The following is a 5016-nucleotide window of genomic DNA, read 5'->3' on the forward strand; positions in this document are numbered from 1 at the left end:
CAAAACAACACATGCTCATTATTTAGCATAATGGCTTGCACATCGTAAGTGAATTAATCTGGGTTTGAGTCTTTATTTTTTAAAGGTTTTGTTTATTTTTAGAGAGGGGAGGGAGAAAGGGACAGAGAGAAACATCAGTGTGTGGCTGCCTCTTGCACGCCCCCTACTGGGGACCTGGCCCACAACCCAGACATGTTCCCCAACTGGGAATTGAACCTGTGACCCTCTGGTTCACAAGCGGGCACTCAATCCACTGAGCACCAGCCAGGGCACTGGGTGTGAGTCTTTTTTTTCAGTTGTTTCATTTTCCACCAGATAAATTAGGAAAATAGAGCAATGATCATTTTGGATCTAATAATCTATCCCTATGTCCTGCCTCGGACTATAGAATGAAAGGGTATTTTCTGGAAAATATCATAGTCACCCCTTATCCATATCCTGATATGGAGCATTATGAAATTGACCTAAGCATTTACTTAGTAGTAATAATGATAATCAAATGGTTTTGGCTTGCCTTTTAGAGTTACTGTTTCTGTAGTTTTTTAATTCTTTATGTACATAAAGAATACTTGCATTTTCTTAAAACAATGCATGTTGGTGGTCACCTTGGCAGCACATATACTAAAATTAGAACAATACAGAAAATATCAGCATGACACCTGCTCAGTGACGATGCATGACTTCATAAACTGGTCTATATTTTCATAAAAAGAGTTCTGGATATGGGTGGTGGTGATGGCTGAACAATACAAATGTGCTTACCACCAACCTGTTTATTAAAAAGTGGTTAACATGGTAAACTTTATGTTACGTGTATTTTACTACCATACAAAAACTAGGAGAAACTTAAGAAGACCATGAGTTCTTAAAATGCTGGCTCTTGAGAACAATTTTATATATTCAAATGGTCATATAATAGCTAAATTGCTAGTCCTTTTGTATTCAACAAAGCAGAGGCAAACACAGCATTAAAATTCTGAATATTACAATCTGAAGAGACGAACTAGAGCCAGCTGTTTTTTGTTTATATGTTTATGCTTACTACATAACAGCTCAGAAGAATAGCTACGTAGAATCATTTGTTATTACTGAATTTTCCACTGTTGTATTTTTTCTACTTATAGAAAGATGAACCGGACTGGAAAGAGTAATCAAAACACAATTGTGGATCAGGCTGATGCCCAAACAGCAATTTAAAACATTTTAAACGTTCTTGTGTTTCTTATGTTTTCCTGCACAGAATGCAGTAGAAAGATTTTCTAAGGACTAAAATGACCAGTTTAAACAACTTATGTATGAACGTGAAACACGAAAATACTTAACTGCAAGAGAGTATTCTCGAGTCCTGCTGCGGTTTCCATTCTTCTATAATTTAACATTTCATCAAGCAGCAAATATGGTGATAGATCATTCTGAAAAAAACTACAATTGTTTTCCTTTTTATATTCTTGCAATCTGAAGGTAATGATCTCTGTCTTCATTATCAAGTTGAGCTCTACCTACATCTACATTCTTAAATTCTGTCTTCTGTCCTGTTACAATAAATGAATTGTTTCTGCTTCTACCCACAACCCCATTGCTTTTCTTCCTTTTATGGATAAAACTAATTGGGTTGCCAGAGGGGAGGGAGGTTGGGGACTGGGTCAAAAAGGTGAAGGGATTAAGGGGCGCAACTTGGTAGTTACAAAATAGTCATGAGGATGTAAAGTACAGCACAGGAGATGTATTCAATAATACCATGATAACCATATATGGTGTCAGGTGGGCACTGGAAACATCAGGAGGAACACTTTGTAAAGTACATGATTGTTTAACTCCTACGCTGTACACCTGAAACTAATATAAAATACTAATACTGAATGTAAACTGTAATTGAAAAATAAAATTAAAAGACTAGTTGAAATAGTTATTTCAACTTCCTCACCTCCTGTTATCTACTCAACCCACTCAGTCAGTTCAGCAGCACCGCCAGCTTGGCCTGCCCAGCGGCCACCTCTCAGACGTCATCCTCCTCGACCTGCCAGCAGTGTTTGACACAGCTATCACTGCCTTATTGACGTGTTTTTGTTTTTGACATCTACCATCTTAATTTTCCTGCTCCTTCACCAGCCTCTCCTTGAGGAGCATTCTCATTTGCTTGCTCCTTTTCTTCTTCCTAACCTCTAAATGCTAACAGGCTGCAGGGCTCATGCCAGGGTTCTGCTTTCCCCACTATCAACACTCCCACATGGCCTCATCTAGGCCTACAAGCAAATGCCATCTCTCTGCTAACGACCACACAGCACATCTACCCATCCCTCACCTCCCTCTGAATCCCAGGCTTACATATCCAGCAGCTTACTCGTCATCCCCATTGGGTATCTACTAGGCACCTGCCCAAAGCAGCAGCCTTAATCACCCCTCCAGAACCTCCTCCTTCCAGTCTTCTCTCCCTGACTCAGTTACTAGGTCCAAAATCCCAGAAGTTATATTTGCATTCTCTTTCCATCTTCCCTGCAATAAACCTATCGGCAAGTCTCGTCAACTTATAGACATCAAAACATTTCCTAAATCTAGTCACTTTTGCTGCTTCCCCACTACCATCCTCCTGTTTTATCAATGCTCCTTACATAACTCAGCCAGTGCACTAGCTTCCTCTCAGGTGGGCTAACTTCCACTCCTGCCTCTTGCTGCATTCTCTGTGAGCAGCCAGGTACAGTGTGACAAAACAAGCTCGGGTGGTGTCGCTCCTCTACCCAAAAGCCTCCAGGGTTTAGGCATCACATGTAGAATAAAATCTAAAATCCTTTTCCCCTCCTGGGCTGGCCCTGGCCACCTTTCAGAACTTACCCTGTACCATCCTCTTCTCTCATTTCTATCAGTCTAAGCAAAATGTCCTTTTTATTCCCCAACACCCCATGTGCTTCCCACCATGGGACTATTTACTGACATGGAGTTGGTTTTTGATAAATAGCTCCTGAACAAATTATTGTAAACTGGGCCATTTTCCTTCTCCACCATCACTCTTATTTTCTGTTAGTTTGTACAACTTCCTGTACCCACTTCTGTGCCCACTCTGCATTACACCCAGAGAAAAAGAACACACTCAGTATTATTTTAGGGTTGCTAGCTGGGGATTACTGAGTGTTCCTTTTTCAAGTGAGAGACCCAGCAGAAGGAGTGGCTGCCTTGATTTAAGGCAGCCTGGGAGCATGTCTTAAAAAGAAGCTATGCAAGATAATTAAGCTCTACAGATCTGCCGTACAACAACATTCTGGCTAGTTAACAACGTCGTATTGTGTACACTTAAACTTTGTCAAAACAGTAGACCTCATGTTAAGTGTTCTTGCCATAATGAAAAAAAAAGTTCCCTCTTTCAGATTTATTAGACAAGCTTGCTGAGATACAGCATATCTAAACCTCAAGTTCTGTTGAAGGGGCTGCCACTAGGGACGGATTACAAGTAGGGGCCAATAATTCGCATCTGCACTAGCATCACATCCACCTCTTTAGCAGGAAGATCCATGACCTGGTCAGCTCTCACCATTGTCTCCCACCCCTCTCCCAGTCTCAGTTTTCTCTGTCATCCTTCTGTAAGTGAGCGTTCTTCCTTAATTAACCTTTCATCCAAAATGCCAAGTTCTTCACCGATTTGTCCCACAAATAGTAATTGATTTCTTACTTGATTCCAGGCATTATCTTGTCTCTGGTGATATAAATTTAAAACAGTAGATTGACATGTGTCTATATCACATAATTCTCTCAAGTTCCTTGAAAAAAAATGCTATATTAACCTAAATATTTTACAGCCGTTAACTTATTCTGTGTTCCCCCAGGTTCCACCTCAACTCTTCCTGTTCTCTGCTTTCCCATCTGTTAGCTTCCCACTGCATTTTCACTGCCTGCTGCATGTGTCTCAGTAAGTGATATTGACTGGAATCTCCATTTGTTCCTTTGCCTGCATTCTTCAATTTTGCACCAGCCAAACTACTTTCTACCTCAAATCCAAAAGCCAGCCTAAATTCTGACTAACCTAGGATGACTAAGTAGCAGAGCCAGGTATCAAAAGTCCTCAGAGGGGAAAAATCCAATGCACCCTGTTGCAAGCACCCTTTGTAAAATACTGAGGGAGGCCACAGCATCTGTGAAGCCAGGTATCTTCCTCAGGACCTTCCGCACTAGCGGGTGGACATTAGGCACAATGTCTAAGGGCGTTCTATGACCTAAGAAAAATCACAAAATGTGGAAATCTATATGGTTGAGAGAGCTAGAAGGGCTTCCTGCAGGTGGCACCTGTATCAGGTGGTAACAAGTAAACAAGATTTTGATAAGCACAAATAATTGAGCATTCCAGACAGAGTGGGGAAAGAAGCATGAGAAGAAGGATCTCAAAGGAAGATGCTTCTATCCTGTGGGAGCCAACTGGGCTTTCTGAAATCTCATTCGGCTTGCAGACAAGGTTATCTGCCAGACTGCGTTTAAAGTTTGTTTGATAATAATAATGACAGGTGAACCATATAGACTCACCCTTATGGGTCAGTATGAGTGACTCGGGCATTATTAAGATAAAGCATCTCTTCTTCAAAGTGCATAACAGAGAAAAATCACACAAACACAGAGAGAATACATTCTTCAGGGATCACATGAAGTCATAGCAAAGGCAACTGTTCTCTGCAGCTAGAGAATGACAACAGAAGACAGAGTTCCACAGAATTTTAGCCACAGTAAGAGAGACGTGGATTATTTGAGCAGAAGAAGATTGCCAACTCCTAGATAACAAGATGTAATTACACACCCACACAGGGAAGGGTGTAGGCAGGTGGTTCTTATGTTTGTCTTCATAATGCCTTTCAGCCTTGTGCATATAGAACATACTCTGTGAGATCCAAAATATGTGTAAACAGTAGCAGTGCTAAAGGAGTGTGAAGGAAGCAAAGGGAGTTTTTGGCTTCCCTTCATTTCCCATTCAAGAGCCCTTCTATCCTTTGGAAAACCATTTCCTCAGCCTTTTTGCTTTTGTTTTTACCCTACACCCCC

General features: G+C 41.0%; 1 non-coding gene across 1 annotated transcript; it reads left to right on the top strand.

Moving 5' to 3' along the window:
* Positions 1 to 597: 597 nt before the first annotated feature.
* Positions 598 to 704, top strand: LOC114508243. The gene has a single exon (XR_003685495.1). It is a non-coding gene; the product is annotated as a U6 spliceosomal RNA (small nuclear RNA).
* The last annotated feature ends 4312 nt before the right edge of the window (positions 705 to 5016 follow it).

This window comes from Phyllostomus discolor, chromosome 10, assembly GCF_004126475.2.
Source record: "Phyllostomus discolor isolate MPI-MPIP mPhyDis1 chromosome 10, mPhyDis1.pri.v3, whole genome shotgun sequence".
Classification (NCBI taxonomy): domain Eukaryota; kingdom Metazoa; phylum Chordata; class Mammalia; order Chiroptera; family Phyllostomidae; genus Phyllostomus; species Phyllostomus discolor.